We start from the raw sequence: 22,478 nt of genomic DNA, 5'->3' as shown, positions 1-22,478 counted from the left end.
TTGGATATTTTCTCATATGGTCAAGGCCTCAAGTAAGAAACCCAAGAAATTTTCAGCATGTGCTCTCCATCTGTAAATGCAGATTAGCATCTGCTAAAGATCGGATTTGCATCTGCTAAGGAGAGATGTGATACCAGCACAACAATAAAAGAAAAAGGCAAACATCTTCATGCCATAAAAAAAAAATGAAGAAAACCTTCAAAAACATTTCAGGTATGTTAGAGGAAAAAGTGGTAAGCCAGAAACACCAAAATAAACATCATACTTCTGTAAAACAGTTACCAAGGGTAGGAAACTGTGACTGCAGGAGAACAATGTCTTTTTCAATGTTCTTTTTCTGTCCTGCTTCATGTTCCATGTTGCAACACACTAAAGCATGGATCTAATTTCAGATGTGCTTTTCACATGTTTTGTGTTGCCTTTGGTAACTTTCCCACTCCAAATATATGACTCAATAACAAGGGTGCTGATAAACTCTTATGAGAAAGCACTGTGGCTAGCAGCAAGTGTGATCTGGAGTGTTCCATAAAATTGTGTTTTATTAATATTTATAATAAGAGTTTGTGATGACAGCACTGAGAGCCAAAAAAGATAAGGAATGTTGTATGAGTTCCATCTGGGGTTGTTCTTTTCCTGGAAGCATGTCTTAGTCATCTTCCTTGGTTTTGTTTTTGGTTTGGTTTGGTTTGGTTTGGTTTTAGTTTTGTTCTTTCAATTTTGGTTTGGTTTGGGATTTTTTTTGTAAGAGAAAAAGGTTTATTTTACTGGAAAAGTAAGTTGTCTCTCTCAGCTGTTTAGTCATTTCTCCTTGAGTTAATGAAGTAGTGCAGCTGCTTCAAGCGTTCCAGATGTCATTATCTTAGCTAATGCTTTACAGATTTTGAGAATTTGGCAGTGAAGTCCAAATACCAGTTAGAGTGTATCAAAAATTTTAGAAGAACTTTCCAAGACAGCACCCCTGTGAGAAGGACAGTGCTGTCAGCTGATCTCTAGTCATGCACTTGATTTCTTATTTGCAGTCATTCAATGAATGTTTGGTAGAGAATGTATCTGAACCCAGTTCTTTAGGCTCAAGGTTACAACAAAGTGGTTCAGGCATTCCACTGTTTATAGCTGATATCCACAGATTGGAATCTATTTGTTGCCTTTTTCAGGGGTAGTCCTTGAAAAGATCTCCCCTGAAACAGTAGTCAGGAACATATATTTCAGAACTGTTAATCACATATCTTGAAAATGAAATTAAAACTATTACCAGATTTCTCTATGTTTATATTTTCCTGAACAAAAGCTCATTACAAATGCCACTCTTCTCATCCTTTCTTTTGTGAGGTTAAATATCATGAGAATAATTCTTTCATTTGTGATTTCTTAAAGAAATTTAAAGTTCAAGAGTAAGAATGTTTCTTTTCTATTCTTGATAAATTAATGCATGGAGTATATTTTTAATCATTTTAGATAGTTGTCCTAATGCCTTCAGAGCGACCAAGTGCCAAAGAACAAATGACAGATTATGTTTCTTCATGTTGTGGAGATGACTTTAAATAACCTTTTAAATACTGAGGCTGAATTGATGCAATGGCTTGGTGCCCTCTGTGGTGTAAAGAGTACACAAAGCTCCCATTTTAATGGTGATAGCTTTATAATGATCTTAAAATATCATTTATGTGCAGACATTTTAATGTGCAATAACAATGAAGTATCATTTATGATGCCATGTAATCATTGCTTTTTATAGTGTTCAGTTCCTTAATTTTCTCTTTGGCCAGATTTATCATTGTTAAAATGCTTCCAGCAAAAGCTGTGCTAAGTGACTCAGGCTACTACAACAGAAGTCAGCCAGACCTACTAAATTTTGAGAAAAATTCATGTAGATGCTGTGTGGACATTTAAGGGGTTTTTTTTTTGTCCTTTACTTGCCTTTGGGGCTGTGGTATTTTTAATGTTTTCACATGGGGTGAAAGAATGTTTGGTTTTAGCTTGTGCCTTACACAAGTGACAGAAATTCCTGGGTTTTTTTCCTCACCTTTACAGTTCTGATTTTAAAAACACTTTTAAGTTCTCCATGATTTCTCTCAATTTCTTCTCTCATTGCTTTGGCCTGGATCAGCACAGACTGCTATCCTAGTTATGGTGTTCCAGGCACCTAAAAGAGGCAAGATTTGGGAAGATAGATCAGAGTGCATCTTCCCCCTCCAGCTCTACTTCTGCAGCAGTAAACATGTATTTACATCACTTTCCTAGCAGGACTGGGACCTAAAACTATGAGCTTTACTTCCACAGTTTTGTCAGAACTGAAGCAGACCTTAGAAAACAATAGCCTTCTTTGTGTGTGTTTGAAAAATAAATATTTTTCTCTAGGACCTTTAATTTTTTTCTATTTCTTAAACTTTGGGGCAGTAGAGAGCCCATCTGTACAGCCCAGCCATACAGAAACACTTTGAATGCTGGGCTGCTGGGAAGGTGGCACAGCTTCATTGGGCTACTGGGATGATTTCTTCAGCAGACACAGCAGGAGCATGGTCTGTTATTACAGCAAGATAATAACACCTCTGGAGGTGAAGAATAACATGGAAATGGTGCTACTTTTTTAATAGAAAGGAATACGGAGGCTTGGTTGTGCAAATGAAATTAAGTATGGAGGCAGTAACAAGGCTTTGTTGTGGAAAATAAATGGGACAGTGTTATGGCAAGACTCAGGCATTTTTCAGTAAGGTTGGATGAACACTAGAGAAAATGCTAAAAATGAATAAATAAATCTACTGCCCGTGTTAGCTAGGATTTTTTAACAAGAACTACTTAAAGGATAAAAAAGGGCAGGTTCAGCTCTTTAAAAGGAGGAAATAGGAATGGGGAATACTTTATTTAGTGATTAATCTTTGTATTTATTTTGGTGGTATTTTAGTGTCTTCAGACCTGTAAGTGTAGTTTCAGATAGCTTTTTAAAGTGCCATCATCCAGTGATGCTTTTAGAGGAAAGTTCAAAATTGCTGGCATTTTTTTCTTTAGAGAGCATTTCTTTAGAGATATGGCAATAAATCCTGATTCTCAATTCTTGGAAGGAATTTCTTAGAAATCTTGAGCCTAGAGGGAGAATGAATAGACTAAACAGAAAGGCTGTACCTGGTGACCAAGGTGAAAAAACAGAAGGAATTGAGGCTGTGAAAGACAAATCTGTGGTAAAGCTGTGGCAGCTGCTGGTGTTCCCTGTGCACAGTCTCCATGCTAATCTCCCATGCTTTATTGCAGGTTTCGGCAGGGAGCAACAGTGAGCACACAGAAAGGGAGAAAAGAGGGGCTGAATCTTTCTTTGGTCCTAGAGCAGAGCGTCCTGATAATGGGCAAAGAACTCCCTGAAGCCAACGTAGTGGGCAGAAAACACAACCTTGTCCTTTGTGGGCAGAAAACACAACCTTGTCCTTTGTGGTGAGTCTTCCAAAGCATTTGAACAAGAACTGTGACCAGGAAAGGGCTAACGAAGCAACACAAGCAGGGCAGAAGAGCAAGTCTGCCTTTGTCTCTCCAGCAACCCATGGTTGTTTCCAGCTTGCTTTTCACTACAACTCTTTTCACACTGACAGCAGTTCCTGCTGATTTAGTAACTCTGCAGGACAGCCATGCCTTGGACCTGCCCATCTATCATTAAATCCCTCCAACTGGTAAATTTTCATTTAGCATAGCCCCAGTGTTCCATTATAGAACTTGTTTCTAGCCAAGCATAGTGAGTGTTTCTTTCTGTGAGATTCAGCTCTAGTTAAAATGCTCAGCTGAAGCTTCCTTGCAAGGATTTGAGAAACTTAGTGCAAAGAAAATTTACAAAATCCTCCAAATTTACACAAAGCTTGTGGAGGTTACCTAGGACATAAATTTACACAAAGCTTGTGGAGGTTACCTAGGACACACCTCAGTCTAATAACTGTGTGATGATTGTGTCTTCTTTGCTTATTATGCACTTCCTATTCACTATATAATAGAGTTTTCACTTTGTGATCTGCAAATAAACTTATTTACATGTTAAATATTTCAGCCTTCCAGGATGACAATCACTGGAAGACTAGGTAGCTATTATTGTGTTTTGACCCACAAATGAGAACATTTCTTCAAGCTGAGAAGGCACTTGCAAATCACTTGCCTTTTTTTTTACTCTAGACTCAGGTGAGCAGATTTGCATTATTGTTGCACTCTTGGATATTTTAATTTTCAAACCAATGCACTTGAAAGCTTAAATAACCTTTTTTGTCATGGTGGGAATCAACTCTAGATGGTGGGGTGACTTATAATTTAAGTGAAGTTCAAATCACATTGGCAGGCAAGTCTGTTTAAGCGGAACCATCTGTGACAAAAAAAAAAAAAAAATCTTGGCAATCACTGCAACCTAAGGCAGCAAACACGGTACAAAATATCACCTTAATATGTCCTTTTTTTTTTTTCCTTGTCTCCAAAGTGTATAAATGTTGCCACATAAGAATATAGGTCACTTATGCACTAAGGGTTACTATCTTTTAAAAGGGACCCTTAATCTTCTAGCACATCATTTGCACAGAATAGCTCCTGAAGTAAATCTTTTTATAGCTAATTAGTGGACAGATTCCCACTCCTGCTGGGATCTGATCCAGCTCTCTCAGATATCAGCATAGAAACTCTGACTAAGTGTACAAGCTGAAGTAATCCATTATTTAGCAGCTAAGTTGTTAATTCATGTTCTTACTGGAAAGAATGATCATTGGCCCTATCAGTCTGTACCACAGGTATGTAAAATGTTGCTGAGTCTTGTCGAGGAGGTCTGAGTAAAAGGGCTCTGCTAAAGCTTCTGCTAATGCTTCCATTTGTGAAATGCAGCCCAGCTAAAAGAAGAATATTGGAATTTCAAAACCCAGACAAGTGGTGCAGTGTGGTCCTGGGTTTTCTGGGTGTTCAGCCTATGTCAGGTATATTCAGGTCCAACACACATTAAGTGCTGGCAGCACAGCTTCTGTAAGAGCTTTGAGTAAGTCTTTAGGAAGACTTGTGCCAGTGCTCTTTGGGATAAATTACAAGTGTTGGCATGCTTTTTCCTGTCTGATGTATGAACAGACTTGATTTTTGTTTTGATCTGGTTGTTGATTTTTATCAAGATTAAGTTTACTGCTGTTTAGATGCATATTTTCTTGCATCCTTTGCCACTGTGGAGTCCAGCAGTAAATTTTTCAGTGTTTAACCTTGACCTTATTTCTGTCTTTTCAAGTTAATGGTGTTTGGCCAGGGCTCTTTCCCTGCCCGCTGCTTGTAATTTGCCTGTTTGCTGCAGGGTGAGGTGCAGATTGTACCTGTCATATACACAGCTGGATTTCATAAATGATTCACACCTATTTTCAAACAAGTGCACTTTTCATAAAAGTCCTTGTAGTAGGTGTTTTATAAACTCAGCAAGCCAAACGACTCCAACAATCGGAAAAGACCAAGGCTCTGCGGTTTTTTTTGGATGATGACCTTGCCTGTCCTTAAACCTAGATTTCAAACACAAAACCTGCCTTTCCAGCTCAAACTTCTGAAACTAGATCACAGACTCGTGACTTTCCTCTTTCTTGTCTCATGTTTTCCCAGTGGATTTACTGTCACAAAATTCTTGCTCTGTGCCTTTATTTTTGTTCCCTGCTGAGCTTGACTAGGCTCTTTCAAGGAATTCTTTTGCTTGAGATATATAAATTTAAATATTTGGGTTCATATAATGATTTTCTATCTAGCAGTGTTAGCATTTCTCCTCCTTATTTTTCTAATTGTGTTAACTGTTTATTTATAATAACTGCTTAAGAATAATAAAGTAATTGTTCCTGTTAGCCAAAGTTTTCTAATCAGAGTTTTAAACAACTTGTACAGTTGCTACCATTTTTTGGGTAAATTCAGAACTTATCCAAGTATTTGTGTGAATTTTTAAAGAATTTAAACTGAAAATAGATATCTAAAATCAACTGCTGAGCCCAGTAGAAAGCAGCACACATAAAACCTGAAAGGTACACTTGGTCGGGGGAATTATCAAAGTGTGGGTGACATTTTGAAAAATGCTGAGCACAAACTTACTGGGATAAAGAGGTACAATAAAGACTCCTGGCTTGAAGAAAGTGAATGTTCAAGAGTTGTGGTATTAACATAGTGAAATCTTTAGCTCCTGCCCTGAGGAGTTGCTTTTCATTGCTTGAAGTCTCAAGGTGGCTGCCTGTTAAGTAGTGTCAAAAAATGAGTCGCTGCAGGTTTCCTGCTTTGAATTGGAAAGCACTCTGGATCAGAAAGGATTGCAGGAACCTAAGCCTTTCAGTTTCTTCAGCGTAAAGCAAGTTAACTGATGTCTTCTAGGTGACCTCTGAAAGTCACTTGTAATTCTTCAGCAGGCTGGAGCCCCTGCTGCAATGCCACAGCAGCTCACACCTTGTTGCGATCTGAGTCTCCTGGAACAATAATCACCCAGAGCCACCCTCGCTGCAGATGGTAGGTAATATTAAAATTCTTTTTAAGGGACCAAAAATTCATTCCTGCTGAAAATAAACTGACTATTCTTCTGTTCTAAATATGTGGAATAGTGATGATATTCACTTTTCCCATCATTTTTTGAATCGTATCAGTTTTCAGAGCAGTATTAATTTCATTTGCATGTTCCTTCTTTGTTCAACCACTTTTTAAATATTAAGCCCATTATCTTGGTTCTCAGTCACATTTAATGGACTTTTCAGTGATTTGTTCTATTTTAAGTACCTATTGCTGGCTCTCTTTTATATGTATCATATTTGATTTTCCTCTTTTTTACTTCATTTTAGTATGAAATCAGAATCTCTTCAGATCTTATAATGTGCTACTATATTCTTACATTTATTATAAATTGAGAAAGTGGTATTAGAATGAAATTAGTTCTAATCAACTCCATATTTTACCTCCATCACCCAAGAGTTCAGAGCTTTGTTCAGTTGGTCTTTACCTGCCCCTTTTTTTTCCTCCAGCAATGTGTGTTATTTCAAAATCTTTTTATTTCGTGGGGAGAGGCAGCTGTAAGGCGAAAAAATATCAATCCAACTGATATTTGATTGTCTTTAATTCATAAATCATTTTTATAATTTTCTCAGTAGTGGAAATGTCACAGAGTTGCGTTTGTTGTTCATATCAGCTAAAGCCAGTCTGCTCTCCATGTTCTTCAGCTCCTCCTCAAAACATTTCATTTCAGAAGAGTCTGTTCTGAATGCTGTCATTAGTGTTCAACAACCCAGACACTGAGGTTTGAGCTCCTGGCTTTTATATCTCTTTATCTTCATTCACTGTGTCCATAAGAATCAAAGATGAAAAAGGAGTGGCTCATGCTCTTTATATCCAATAATTAATATCCAATTTATAAGTCTTGTTTCTCTGTGTCCACAGAAATTGCCATCTTCATCCATTCTTGGCTCTTTCAGGACTGGATTCCTTTGAGCTACGTTCCTCCCACTCCTGACATTCCTGCTGCCTTGGGATCCAAATCTGCACTTCAGACTGTTTGTTAAGAAAATTCCTTCACACAGACAAGTGGCAAGCAAAACACTTTACAGGCAGGACCAAGATGCTCACAATTGTGTCTACCTTTCAAGGAGTATGACTCCACATTCCCTACCCACTGATGTAAATGTTTGCTTTTTAGCATAACTTAAGTTGTTTAATTACAGCATGAAAACGTTAGGCATATGTTCAATTTCCAGTTATTATCAGTGTCATTTCTTGTTTGGCTTATGAGCCATAAAGGTTCTTTTTTAAAAAAATATCATTTTGTTTTGACATTCCAGGTTCTGCATATTTTAAGCAGTGCTTTTGCTAGTGCTCTGTGGGTGTTTGGACTCTGGGAACCCTCTGGACTAAATAAATGCCTCATCATTCACATTTGATATCTGACATGTTCTTGAACACTGCATTGCTTCAGGCCCAATATTTAGACCTCCCTGCTTTCAGATTCAGGGATAATCATTCTGACTAACTATAAGAATTTTTCAGGTAGAATGAAACATTTATGGTATTCATACTCTTGTTGTGCTGCCGCATGCTTTTCTTAGTAAGTGCTAAACACATGTTATTGATTAAGAACTTTTGCTGCAACATCTTTCATTTATTTCTCCCCTATCAATGTGATCTCAAGGTGTAGGAAATACTTGTCTGAATTCCTGTTGTCTTAAAGGTTTCTGCAATAAGCAGAATTTCTGGCTCTGAGCCACTTTATGAACCCACAAGGCATAGATAGATAGATAGATAGATAGATAGATAGATAGATAGATAGATAGATAGATAGATAGATAGATATCTAAAACCAGCATTCATTGAAATAGTGTATTTGACTCATGCTTACTGTGCTTAAAGAGATTAATCTTTTGCTAAAAGCATAGCTACATTATTATATTTCTCTACAAAGATAATTTTTAACCTACCTGGTATTCCTCCAGCTCAAAATGAACATCACATTGGCCAATCTTTACTTTAGTTTTTGTCATACACAAAAAAGTATGCCAAAAGGGTGAGCAAATGCTTTTTCACTTCATGGTTCTTGAATAGTGTATCTGTTGCTTCATCAAAAACGCCAGAGTAGCAGCATCCTTCTGAAGAGACAAACCTTGACTTTTGTGCTAGTCAATCACTATAAGAAAAGGCAGAAATGAACTCCATAAAATTCCTGGGAGTTTCAAAATCAATCTGTTGTTTCCAGCAAGTTGATTGACTTCCATGACTTTAGTATGGCTGGCTGTACCTGACACAGACCCTCAGTTGCTCCAGTTCATTACACTAATTATACCCCTTCCAATCATTTCTTCTTGCTTCAGTAGGTGGAGCTGTAACACATTCAGATTTTCCCTTGGCCAAGTTATGCCACTGCTGGTTCACTGAGAAGCACAGCTTCCACTTCCCAGCACTGCACGTGTTTATCCCTTTCATACATGTTGGCATTTTGCATCAAATTGAAGCTGCACATAAAAAGGAAATTCAAGTTCTGCTCTCATTCTGCTCGTTGGGAAAAGCAGTCAGTCTCTGTTTCTAATATGCAGCTATCAGCTTTTTGATGGCTGTTTTCTACTGTTCAAAAGAACACAAAACATGTCTAGTCTCAGTTTTAATACTTTGGATTTTAGGGAAAAATAATCTCTAGCACAGTACATTTTGCTTATTTTGCCAGTTGCTGGTTTGAAACAGACTCTTTGGGACAATGGAGAATTCATGAAATCATCTCATTAATTTTTTTTTCAATTTTAGAATCATATCAAATCCACTGACAATTGTTATTTTTCATCTTCACAAGCAGTTTACTTTTTATATTACAAATGAAAGCTCTTTAAATAACAGGACACTATTGTATAAATGGACATTTCTGATAATTTTTGCAAAATTGCTCTTAAAAATTCAGCGCTAGTGAAAAAAAGAGAAGAGCCTGGTAATGAGACTAATTCACTCTTCAAATGTTACAGCATCATTTGAACATTGTCACATCATCTCAAATCATTCTTAATTCTAAAAACCCTTTCCATTTCAATTTCCTCTGGAAAGCTTTCTGCAGAAGCAATGAGGGTATCCAAATTAATTTTAAAGATCACAAAATTGCTATTTCCTTTTAGAGGAAGAGCTGTCTTCTACAGATCTCCTGTATGCAAAATTATCTTAATGGTATCTTCTTTCATCTTAGTATTCTCCCTTGAGCAGTTTGAGTGCTTTCTAGCTCTCTTTGCTTGCAGCTCAATATTTCAAGACAGCATCAAAAACATTACAGATTTTGGCTTCCTTCCTTTGAATTCCAAGAGCTTCTCTAAGGGGGGCTGGCTATTCACATCTCTTCTCGGTGCATCATATAACCCAGCAGTTCCTACCATTTTTCTGTACATTTTAATTTTTTCTAGGATTTTCTGAGGTCCATGAGTTTCTCTGTCACTTCACTGCCCTGCCCATGCACTCCCCCATCCTCGATGCACGGTGAGGCTGCTGCCGTGAGTGCCTCCAGCCTTGGCCCCTCATCCCTGTCCTCTTGGGCACGCTGCATTTCCCAGGGGAGGGAGAAATTCAAGGGAGTGGGTCAGAGGAATGGAGAAAGGAGGATTCATTTGCAGATTTCATGTCTCTCTTGGCTAGCCTGTGTTGCCAGCTCCAGGGCTCATATGCCCAGCAGACCTCAGCAGCTGGTACATTGACATATCTCTTGATTAAGGTATTTATCCCCTAGAAACCTCTAGTATAAACAAGGACTAGAAAAGAGCCAGTCTTTAATAAAATACCTGCTTTTTCTTGTTAGCTCTTGTACAAGAATTTTCATGATCTCTAACAGCAATTGAACATTCATTTTCAGCTTAAAATATAGCTGTCCCATTTGGAAAATGTAATTATCAACACTGGTGCTATCCAAGACACTTTATATGTTTAATCAGCTGAGTTGTCAGGTTGAGTTAGCAAATCCATTTGTATGAATCATAGAGAAGCTTGCAGCCCTGGTGTATTTGTTTATGATATTTATTAGGAGCGTGTGCTGGATAGTTAGGATACAAAAATTACAATTCCTTTGCCACTGTCTTATGTGAACCGTCATACACAAATACTTCTGAAAATCCCTGTGAAAATAGTACTGCAGAGATGAGAAAAAACTTGTGGATTCTACATTGGAGTTGGGTGGCAGAGCACATTTTGAGGAACTTGTTTAACATTATAGCTAATAGGTGCTGTGCATTGTAGAGCCATGTGTTATTGCTTTGTCAGAAGGTAAAGTAGTCAAAACCATGGTCATCCATTACACAGACCTTGAAGAAACGTGTAGCCCTTCACCTCAATCATGAATAAAAAAGGCTGCAGTGAATGAAGCTCAAAGGCAGAAACATGGCTGAAGACTGATATGCAGTATCAACCTGCTGGCACTGTTTTGTTTCACTCTCCAATTGCTGTTCAGTGTGTGCTTGTGGCTTACAAAGGTGAGCTAAGCTTAACTGACATTAAAACTCAGTAACGTTTTCTTGTGAATCTTTACACTTTGTTCATAGGCCCCTGCACTTCCAGACTGTTTAAAAACAGCATCAACAGTGATAAGTGATCACTACTTAGGGATTCCTTATTTTGGAGAAGAATCTGGCCTACCAAGCGAGACTTAGTGATTGTTCTTGGAACTGGTAAGTGCAAGAGGAGGAGAGAAAGGTCCAGTGTAAAGTGTAAACAGAAAAATGAAAATTTACAAAATATACCAGTTTTTTAATGCATAGAGTTCTTCTTTATATTTTCAGTTGAAAAGGTAAAAGCAAACTTTTCACTTTAATTAACTGATTTCTCCATGGCAATGGACCTGAATTTTAATAGCAGCAATTAACAACTGCTTTTCCTGTGAGAGCACATTAATTTTCTCTTTGCCCATCACTTTTCTCATCCTTTTAAAAAAACAAGCAAACAAACAAAACCCCCAACAAGCCAAAACTAAAAGTACCTTTCTATGAAATGTGTATATCTCCGTATATATATATATATGCACGTGTATGAATTACAAATACCAAACATGTTATTACTTCATAATTATGATAAAGAATTGAATTCCAAGTTTCTTAGAAGAAAGAATTGGGAAGCAATAGTTCTCAGGGAACCAAAACACATTGTTGTTAATCCCTCACCATGAAAACCATGAAATCCCATCTCTGGGAGGCAGACATCTTTTCATCTGTACGTACCCAAGTCTGCCATCCCATGCCCTTGCACTTCCCCTCTTGCTTTTGTAAAAAATAGTCAGTAGTCAGCATGCTCCTTATGAATATTTTGGGTTTACTGAACAAGTGTTTTCTGATTGTTTCAGGTTGCATTATTTGCTACTCTTAGACCCAGACCATCTCTAGGTCTGCAACCAAGCTGCACTTTCTTGCTCATCCTGGGGTTATTGTGCGATATCCTGAAATGTGAGTGGGGGAATACACAGCTCAGAAACCTCTGGCTAATTGTTGTTGGGGTTGTGCATATGGCTGGGGCTGGGGGGTGGTGATGCCCCTCTGCCATCCCCAGTGGCTGTAGCCACACTCCACACCAGGCAGCTCGAGTGGAACAGGGGCCTCCTGGTGGCTCTGCATGCCCAGAGGTGAAAAAACACTCAGCATCTCACAGATGCGAAACTAATGACTTTTAAATCTAATATGGCCAAGTTTTCATGCCAATTATCAAATGAATGTTCCTATTTCCTGTAAAGATGTGCTTTATAAGACTCGCAGCTACACTTTAACTGGCTACATGGTGCAGGCTGTCTGGGTGAGCAGGCTGTAAAAGAAGCTAAGTGCCAATTAAAGCTTTGGGAGGCAGCTCTTTTGCACGAAGCCAGCGAGACACTGTGGCGTGCATAATATCGCTTTTACAAATCCTGAATTGCTGCCTTTCATTTCTAATACATTGCAGCAACACCTGGCTTCTAGGACCCAGGACATTCCTGTGGAAAATCAACAGTGGCATGCTTTTGGAAAAACACTCTGTTTATTTTTAATCTAATTGTTCCAAACCATGCAAAGAACAAGCTGAAGAAAAGGTTCTTGACATTATCCCTCTGGTAGACTTAAATGATAGAGAAGATCAACAGAACAGTTTGCTGTTAATTACATATTTACTGTTACCAAGCTGGAAGTATTTAGTAGCTTTGGGATCAAATTCTCTCAATCCTCCAAGATAAGATCTTAAGCAATTGGGCTGATGATAATTCCCTAAGTTTACATGTACTGAATTTTTTATATTTCCTTATGTTTAAATCAATTGTATTGTGGTGTGGGAGATAGCAAATAAATGTCTTTTTTCCCATTTACTACTTTCCACGGTCTCCTGGCTCTGTATGTACACAGACTTGAATTCTCTCTGCAGTTTCTCTAGGGATGATAACAGCAAGGCTTTTTCCCTCTGCAAATATATACGACTTTGCTGAATTAATAGAAATATGGAAAAGGAGGACCAGGATTCAGGTAGGTAAACAATTACTAACCATTGAACTAAATTACTTTCTGAATTTTTTTTCCACAGTATTCGCACTTTTCAGTGTTTGGAAGGAGTCTGTCATTTCTACCTGTGTTTTACAGTTTATTTTATATTTACTTGTCAAAGCCATTGGTTTTACTTCATATCTACTTGTAAAAGCCATTACTTTCAGTTTTGCAATTTTTTTCTCATCTTCTCAGCTCACAGGACTGTTTTTGCTTTTGCTTTTTTTTTCTTTGTGGAGAGAAAACTCCTTCAAGAGGTCAACGTCAATGAATCCTGCTGTTGCTTTCAGCTCCATTTTTTCTACTGAAAGGTGGGAGCAAAGGCTTGGCAGCCTTTTAAACTTGTTTTGATTCAGTTTCCAGCATAAAAACATTAAGAAGAAGCACCAAGTCAGCTTTCAGAATAAGGGGTAGCTTTACAACCAGCATGAGATCCAAATTGTATTCTTTTTTACACTAGGATGTAACTTGCTCTGTTTTACTTGACACAAAATTAGATTTATTTCCTTCTTTCTGCCCCTGAAAAAATAGCCTGCTCAACTGTACTAGTATCTGTACAGGAAAATGTAGAAAGAATGTGTTAGGAACTTGAACTGACAAGGACAGCATGCAAAATATTAAAAGATTGTTTCCTCCATCTAAGGGACAGAGAAAAAAAAAGCTCTGGGATAACTGTAATGCATAAAGGAAGCAATGTCTAACATTCTGGTTCCCTTTGTTAGAAGTTCAGGGGAAATTTTTCCTCTGTGCCTGGAAATTTTTCCTCTGTACCCACTTCAACATAGTGGGTTCTGGAGCCCCCAAGTGCAGCTGAGCCACTCAGGACAGGAAGTATCCAACATGCAAGGCGTGTTTATAAAGCTGGGGGTTTTGAGAGGAATATTCTGTTGTTAGAGTCCAGCTGGTATATTCCTGTACTGGCTTCTGCAGGTGCAGCCTGGTGCTTCTCTGCAACGTCCTGCTAAAAAAATATTAAAATATTTTTATTATTATAAGCTTGGCTCGTAATCTCTAATGCTTAGGAATATTTTTATTCATTTAGTGTGTTCTTTTGGAAAGTGTGAAGGAAATAGAGAGCCTGTATTGTTTTCCTTGGCCAGGTCATCTTCAGAGTAGATCTCAGATATCCTTGGGAATGCCACATGAGGACACCAGTATTCTGTAGGTACTCAGAGCCTTTTTATCTCCTTCTCAGCAGAGCTGTGACTTTGTGATCTCTGGAAGAACAACTGAAATCTAAAGCTATCTCAGTTATCTCTTAAAAACTCTACTTATCTTCCCTCTCAGCCAAGTGTTTTGATTTTCCATCGAGATTGCAGTAGGAATTCTTTGGTGGTTCATATTCTCTGTATCAGTTACCAGAAATATACCAGTTATCAGTTACTCAGAAACCTCTGACTTTTCTTGCTATCAGAAAGGGTAAATTAATAATCTTTTTCTTGCTTTTGCCATTATTTCCTCTCACACATTGACAGCTATTCAATGTCAATGAACAAATTCTTTCCAAGCACAGCTTGGCAATTGCCATTAAATAGGAAATATGTAAAGCATTATAAAAAAATTAAAAAGTAACAGCCTGTTCATTTTTCACTATCTAGGAAATTATGTAAGTCAAAGAACTGCTATCAAATATTTGGAATACATGTGGAAAACAGAATTTAGGGCAGATATTTAAATTGTAACAACATCTGTGAGATCAGAAGGCATGAAAAATTACAACCCAAAAATAAACCAAAATCTTAGCAAGGTTTATATTTGGGAGGTTTTTTAATCATAAGACCTTGCTTAAAAACTTACATGTACCTTCCCAGGAAACAGCAATTTTTAGTTGGTGAGACATTTACCAACATTTTTAATATCTGAAATCTGTGATATCTAAAATTACGCCAGGATAAAATCTATTGTAGGAGAGCTAAAAAAGAACCAACTGCTTCCTGCTTTCTTCCAAGTCATCCTGCCTACAAGTTGTTACTCCTAATTATGCTGTTTCAAGTTGGGGTTTTTTGCTGGGGCAAGATAAAAGCAGAAGCAATGTCTTTGTTACTCCCTTGGACTCCAAAGGCTCTTCCTTTCTCTCATCATTTTCTTGGTTTTGCTTTATTCATTGCTCCAAGAGTTTTGGGTTCCAGCTGGCTTTTTTTGGGCTTGGAGCTCCAGTAATGGTTATGGTGGGTGTGCTTTTGGATGTACTGTGAGCAACTCCTGATACACCAACTTTTACTGGGAATGAAGCCCTTCAGAGTCATCCTCACCACGTGTGCAGCTGGAACACTGCGAGGGCACAGCCACAAACAAGCCTGACCACTTGGCCCAGACAGGAGGGTTTCTTAGGTTCTTGTTTTTCATGTTTGGTTTTTTTCTCTCTGGATGTCACTGCTAATCCATTAAATATACTTGGTAAAGTAGAAGGGAAACACAGGAAGAGGGCATAAGCCAAAAATGGTACCTATGGCAATTTCTGGATAATTTTTGCATGCTGAGTATAAACGGTAGACAGATAACTGATGCACTTGCTGTGCAGCTGTCACCTTGTCTGGGAATATATGTAGAAACAAAGACCAGTAAATGCCCTGACACCTTTAAAGAGGCATATTTCGTGTAGAAGGATATTAGCAATTCCAAAGCTAAACTGGGATCTAAGAAAGGTCATTGTCTGGTCAGCCAGTTTATTTTTGACCTAAGCAGTGTTTAATTTAAGAAGCAGAAGGATTGGGATAAGCAAGTACAAACCTAAATGGGCTGGCTGCTGGAATATGTTGGAGCTGAGTCACCCTAAAGGGCAGCCCATTTGTACCCTCAATCAAGAGAGGAGAAAGGTGAAGACAAGAACGAAAGAAAGAACACCCTCCCTGCCCATATGGTGCTTTGGTATCAGAGAAATCAAGCCATTTCTGTTCCAATAGCAGGGAAAGAAAAAGGAAAGGCAAACAGAGAAAGATGTAAATTTTAAATAAAATCTGCCTATGTATGCATGCAAATTATCTGAAACTCTTGGTGTGTCCTAGTAAAAACAATGTTTTAAAGACCGTAATCTGGTTTTTGTAGTATTTCTTAATTCCAGTGTGTATTGCAAATTTATGCAGTATGAATAAAAGCTGAGTTTTCTCATAACAACTCAGGAGTGAAAGTAATGAACAATCCTAGTATGACTTTCTTATAAATAAAACATACTACTATGTTTTGTTTAGGGTCTTATGTCCTCAGTTCTATGCTGGCAACTGGAATAATTTTGAGGTTGTGATTTTTTTTTTCAAGCTAAGCATGAATTTGCCACTTTTAAAAAGGAGCTTTCTTCTGTTTCAGATAATATTTTTTTCATGGTTTGGGCCTCTTGCATCACCTAGCTCTGTTTCTTGCCAAGTCTAGTTTCCTCATCCTTCAGTACCATTGAAAGTGTTCTTTTGGGTAGGAGCTTTTGGCTCCCTCAGAAGAGTTGCTGTCTTTTCTGTTTTGGCTTAGGCTTCCCTTGTAGACCTCCCTCTTTGACCTTGGGCACAGAGGTGCTGTTGCAATACTTAATAGTGGTATCTAATAGATCAGGTATGACAGAACTCCCTAAAACCTCTGTAAAAAGCTTTTTGCCCAGTTCCCTCCTGAAATATCACTGAAGTGGTTGTTTCACAGATTTGTGTAGCTATAAAAGCTCTCAATTGCTCTTATTACACAAGACTAAAAATGTATTAACAAGTCTTCCTATTTCTGATTCCATCCACTAAGCACAGCCCCACTCTGGCTTTTTCCTCTTGTCCACTTTCACCTGTTAGTTTGACTATGGAGAAAAAAAAAAAAATCATCACTGCCATGGCCTCGACAGTAGCTGGGAAAAAAGGGAGTGAAAGAGTGAAATACTTTCAGTGCTCCAGTGTATAAATCATAAAAGCTGAAATGGAGTACCTGCTTACTTCCTCCCAGTGTATCAGAACCCACTTCTGGTGACTTCCCCATGGCTCTGACCTGTCTCTGAGAGCCCAGGCACCTGAGCACACGCTGGGATTTCAGGGACAGTCATGTGGAGTGGAGGAGAAGGTGATACTCATCTTTTTAGACTGCCAATACCTCTGGGTGCAGCATTATGGCCTCTTTGCTTGTTGATTATGAGAGTCAGAAAACTGATGATAGTTGCTGAGTCGTATGGATCACCTCAAAAGCAATTTGGCTTTGGTAAAGCATAAAATTAAGAAAAAGTCCCTGCTTCAAAAGATGCACAGAGGCCCTGGTCAGATGTTCAGCACCCAGGGATGTTTTAAGAGGAGAGGAGCTGGACTGAGGTGATGAACTAACTACCAGTTTTGCTGTCATAAAGAGCAAGGATGGTAATTGCAGGGGAAACAGCCACACAGGGTGTGCTGTCATTAACTTTTCCTGCCTGTCTTCACCCCATTATGCTGCACAGCAAAGCTGTGGACTTTTTGTGCAGAACACAAACTGACAGAACTGTCTGGACACCCAGATAACTGAGCAGTCAAGTCAATTCTCCTGGGAGCAGGGGAGAATTTTCAGCAGTTCTCAATGAGCTTTAAAAGTAGAGTAAGAAAATAAATTACACCCATGTATGCCATGTACACTTATCAACACTTCCTGTACTGTGTGATCCACATGCTTCATCAAAACAAAATTGTCTCATTCTTCTGAGACACATTCTGTTGGACACAATGAGAGGATGAGAAATATTTTCTGGAAGTTTACTCAGTTCCGTATTTTTGACAGTAAATCTTCCTTTGTTTCCTGTGATCTTGAGATTATCAACAATTTATTTTCCAAACCTAAATGCCCATGGGTTGGTTTATAAATTTTTTGGAGTTAAAATATGTAGAATTTAAGCCCTAAAATTAAATATACACATTTACATAATTTAGGACTCCATTATTATTAATTGCTTTGATACAGACATTCTTATTAAAGTGATGAGAACTCCTCAAAATTTTATTTTGAATAAAATGTAAAGTTTTCCAGGACTTAAATGCATATGTGTTCAGAAACCTTGCCTGGTCTGCCACGGTTTTTCATCACAGGGGACTGGAATATACTTAGCTTCATGAAAAATGATTTTGTTAAAATGTAGTTTGAAAGCTCCCAAGGCACTGGGATTTTTTAGGGAATGTATTTTACAAATTGATGCTAAAGTATCTTCTTTTGCTTACATTTGTGTCTTGGGGTTTGGGCAGGTGAGAATGGCTTTCATTTTGAAAAGAAATAACAACACATCTCTGGAGAGTGCTCAACTCTCCATACATCTCCACTTCTATTTCGCACTAGGCACTTAAAGCACGTCTTCAAATTATAGATATGCAGGAGTTACCTAGTGAAGTTTAATGATGAAGAGATGCTTCCTGTGCATTTAAGGATTTTCAGAAATGAGAAAATGCTGCAACCCTTATGTCAGCTAGGTAGTTAATTGAAAGAAAGACAACCCTGATGCTTCTGTGGCCGCTGGAAGCCAGCCCTTGAAGTGCAGCATAATGTCACACAGGCCTGTGTCCCAGCAGCTACTTGCTTCACTTAGCCTCTTGTCCAGATATGGAAAACATTTGCTTCCCACATGTACATTCTTCAGCCATAAACTCTTAAAACTACTCAAACGTGTTGCTCGTGCACAGAATAACTGGCTGAGGTTTTGGGTTGGTTTGTTTGGGGTTTTTTAAAACACAAAGAGGATAGCTTCATTCTGGAACATGTTTAATTTGTAAGTGACAAATGGTCTGTGAAAGCCTCAGGGGCAACTCAGTGTTAATGAGGCAGCATAAGTCCCCATTGTCACTCAGTGTGCTGAGTCAATGTAGTTGGAACTCTATAAAGTGAAACAGAGTTAGAATTTAGCAAGTCATAAAAATAAAACACCTTGCTTTGGCTCTTCTCAGCACCTCAAGAATACAAGGCTCTCTCATTTGATTCTTTCCACATATCCACATATGTTTTATTTCCTAATGCCCTCGTCCTTCATTTTTCATCTCTGCCTAAAAATTGTGTTAACATTTTGTAATGGCTGATTTGCTGATTTCATTTTTGCCAGTTTTTGTTTGGTCACTTCTGAAGACACACAAGAGACGGTTCAGAGCATCACGGTATACCAGGACTCATTACTTCAAGAAAAGAAGAATGGAGGCAAAATCTGACACTAATCACCATTCTAAACTCTTCTTGCAAGTATTGCCTTAGAGAAGTGTGCTCCTTTTAATGTTGTCTCACTCTTCCTTGCCTACCAGAGGCATGTGAGGCTGGATTCTTCATATCTCAACACACTGTGAGCAGGACCTTGCCAGTTTAGTTCAGGTTGAATTTTCAACCTTTTTTCCTCACAGCTTCCATCCATCCCATGGAAATGTTTATTTTAAAAATGGTCAGCTTGACCTACTGACTTTCTAATAGGAAACTATTCCTGTGTCTCAGTTTATAATAACACAGTTAAACAAGTGCAGCACAAGCCACCCTGAAGAACTGAGGAGACAGATGCTCCAAGTCAAATGTTTAATAAGAGATGTCTTCAAGGAAAACCTCCTGTAACAGAGTGTGAATTCTTTCCCCTCAATGTGTCTGAAATATAGTATTTTCTTGTTTAGGTTGTCTGTTTTCATGAAGGAGAATACTGTAATAACAGTAAGAGTGAAGAACGTGACATTTAAATTGCCTTTACAGTTAAAAAGACAGATGGTGTATGAAAGTTTAAGTTTCTCTATCTTATATATGTTCTTCTGCTTCAGTGTAGAGTCAAAAATATAAGATTATTTTCTTTATCCATTAGATATAAATATTTTCATACACTGAAGACTGAAGAATTGTTGAAGAAGAACTGAGTATTTGACTTGTACTTGCACTTAATGCTCAGCCTATGTCAGTGGCAGAAAAGCCTCTGCTGTGACACAGAAAAACTATTGATAAACATTAAATGAACAGGACTCAGCAAAATTTGCCTTAGATCATCAGAACCACACACTGCTCAACCTCAAAGTGGCATGCAAGGTACTCATTTTCAGATTCAGAAAGACATTGACTTGAATAATAAATTACAAGTCCTAAAATTTAAAATCTGTCTGATTTTCCCAAAGCACTTGAATTCAAATGTAATTGATCACCTTCTGCAGAAAAACCAGAGCAGGAAGTTAGCCCAAGCCAAAGCTGTCAAGCTGCTGCTTCCACAACAGTAGCACAATCCTTTGTGTATTTCTGTGACTTCTGTGACTCTGAGAGTGTTGGAATCCAGTAGAGTGGAAATGAAAGCCAGCAGTGTGAATTGCAATATGGAATTCTGACAGCAGATTTACTGGTTAGTCATTTCTCAAGTATCTTTAAGATGTTGGACTGATAATTAGAAAAATATTGATTTTTCTCACATAGGGAGCAACATTTAGAAAATATTCTGCTCCCTTTATAACTGTTTAAGTCACACAAAAAGACTGTGTACAACAACAGATTAAATCAGTTTTGACCATAGGAACAAAAAGAGCAAAAGCATTTAAACTACTGACAGATATCAATGAACTTACAAAAATTCAGCCAGGAGAAAAAAATCACATGGTTGAGCAGCTTTGTTTTTAAGTTTGGATGGGTGAAGGAAGGAAATTATTATTATTTTGAATAACACATACTAATTATGCAAAATCCTGGCATGGAATGGCCTACGTAAGCAAAATCATACCTACATATCATTACCCTCACATTTTTATTAAGGGCAAAAGAAGAAGCATGTTATGTTCAATGCCAAGAATTTATTTTAAGTCCAAATGGAAAATTAAGTGTCTAATTAAATAATGTTGATTATCCCACTGAAGTCATCATGGAAAAAAATAAGTACTTTAAAAGAAAAAATATAATACTATAGAGCTGTCATATACATGCTTCCTAGTATCTGCTACTTCTGATATTATGCTCAGCCTTCCTGTGCCCCTTGGGCATAGAGGCTTTCAGAAATAAGAGAGGATCATGCAGCTCAAATCTTTAGCCATGAATAATATGATCTTTTTGATTTCTCCTGTCTCATCTTGGGAGTCTCTTGAGTAATATTTCCTGTCCACGGTCTGTTTCACACAAGCTGCATGTTTGTTCTCCATTCTCTCTGTACCTCTGCAGGAGGTGCTGCTCAGCTCTCAGTGTGCATTTCTTCAGCTGACCATTGCTGAGTTATGGATAGTGCTGGGGCTCCTGTGTGAGACTGACCTATCTCTTACCATCCCATGCACACACTTCTCCTGTGTCCCAACGTTCCAAGGTGCTATCATCCATGTTTATTACAGAGACTGTCTGGATAAAACTCTCGTACCATGCAAAGATAAGCAAAAATAAAGCAAATTATACATAATCACATGGTCATTAGAAAAATTTCTGTTATAGTTAAACTGGGAAATTGTAGATAGCTCAAGGGAAGCTTAGACAAAGTAAACCTGAAAAGCTGCTGTCCTGAGACCTTGCAAACTCAATGCTGCTGCTAGCATGGCAATACACTATGTGCTGTGCACCAGGGCTACACTGCACCAGCTATGAAATTATATATGTTGTCTTCATTAGTAATGTGATTCCTGTTAGGGGCATCACTCTTGGAAACATTTTGTAACTACTTCAGCTAGTTTTTTATATGTTATGTCATTTCTATGGCACCATATTTTCTTTCCTTGAAGGATTTATGGTCCCAGTTCCTGACTTCTTAATGAGAAGGCTGACAGCAGGTTTCAGTCATTCCTACTCCTGGATGGGCCATCATCTCTCACACTTCAAGTCATGGCACTTCATCTACCCTGAGTGTTACCCATTCTGGGATGTGGCAGTAGGCCAGGGAGTATGAAAAGCAGGCTGTGATGGGCTGCTCTGGAGTATGCTTTTGTTTTTAACAACTGTTTGCTTACATTCATCTTGATACATTAAATTAATACAAAGTCCAAGAAATGATTGGTCATGAAGGATGTAGTCAAGCATATTATTCAGAAGAAATGGAAAAATGGGGAACAGGGTTAGACGTTAGGTCCCACATTTACAGTAATTTGGTAAGTGCTTTGGTTTGGTCTCTCTGGTTGTCCCCTGACTTGTGTCTTACTTGGAGAGTACAAACATACTCTAGTGTAGAAGGACTTGTGCAAAAATCCCCAGGGCTTTGTAGGAAAGTAATCTTTCAATTCATCACTTGAGTCCTTTTGATGCTGTTGTGCCTCCATTAGCTACCTTCAGCATTGTTACAGTAATAAATCACACCCAGTAAAAGTACGTACAGAAACTAAATGCTAAGTGACCTTTTGTGTTTATGATTTGCTCTGTTATTGCATAAATATATTGCTATACATGTCCAAATGTAGCTATAGGGAATAAAATACATAGCATCTTTTGACAAGGCACAGCTGACAGCAAATTCCCTCAGATAAATTCAATCTCATGACCTAATAGTGGGGCATGGTTTTGCTCCATCTTTGCCAACCTACATCAAATATTGATGGCTCCTGCTGGACCCAGCCTAACAGTGAACTTAAACATTTGAGTCACCCAATTCCGTCTCTCATGTTCATAGTTTCAGTTCCTAGGGCCTCATCCTGGTGAGGGTAAATGGTTATGTGACTGAAA

At 38.2% G+C, this 22,478-nt stretch overlaps 1 long non-coding RNA gene across 1 annotated transcript; it reads left to right on the top strand.

Annotated features, from left to right (window-relative positions):
* Positions 1-6,214: 6,214 nt before the first annotated feature.
* Positions 6,215-12,991, top strand: LOC107212897. The gene is made up of 4 exons (XR_004499445.1): positions 6,215-6,459; positions 10,989-11,114; positions 11,783-11,882; positions 12,823-12,991. It is a non-coding gene; the product is annotated as an uncharacterized LOC107212897 (long non-coding RNA).
* The last annotated feature ends 9,487 nt before the right edge of the window (positions 12,992-22,478 follow it).

This window comes from Parus major, chromosome 1 (genome assembly GCF_001522545.3).
Source record: "Parus major isolate Abel chromosome 1, Parus_major1.1, whole genome shotgun sequence".
In the NCBI taxonomy this organism is placed as follows: domain Eukaryota; kingdom Metazoa; phylum Chordata; class Aves; order Passeriformes; family Paridae; genus Parus; species Parus major.
The sequence above is the reverse complement of the archived record's forward strand: the minus strand, read 5'-3'. Positions and strand labels throughout refer to the sequence as shown.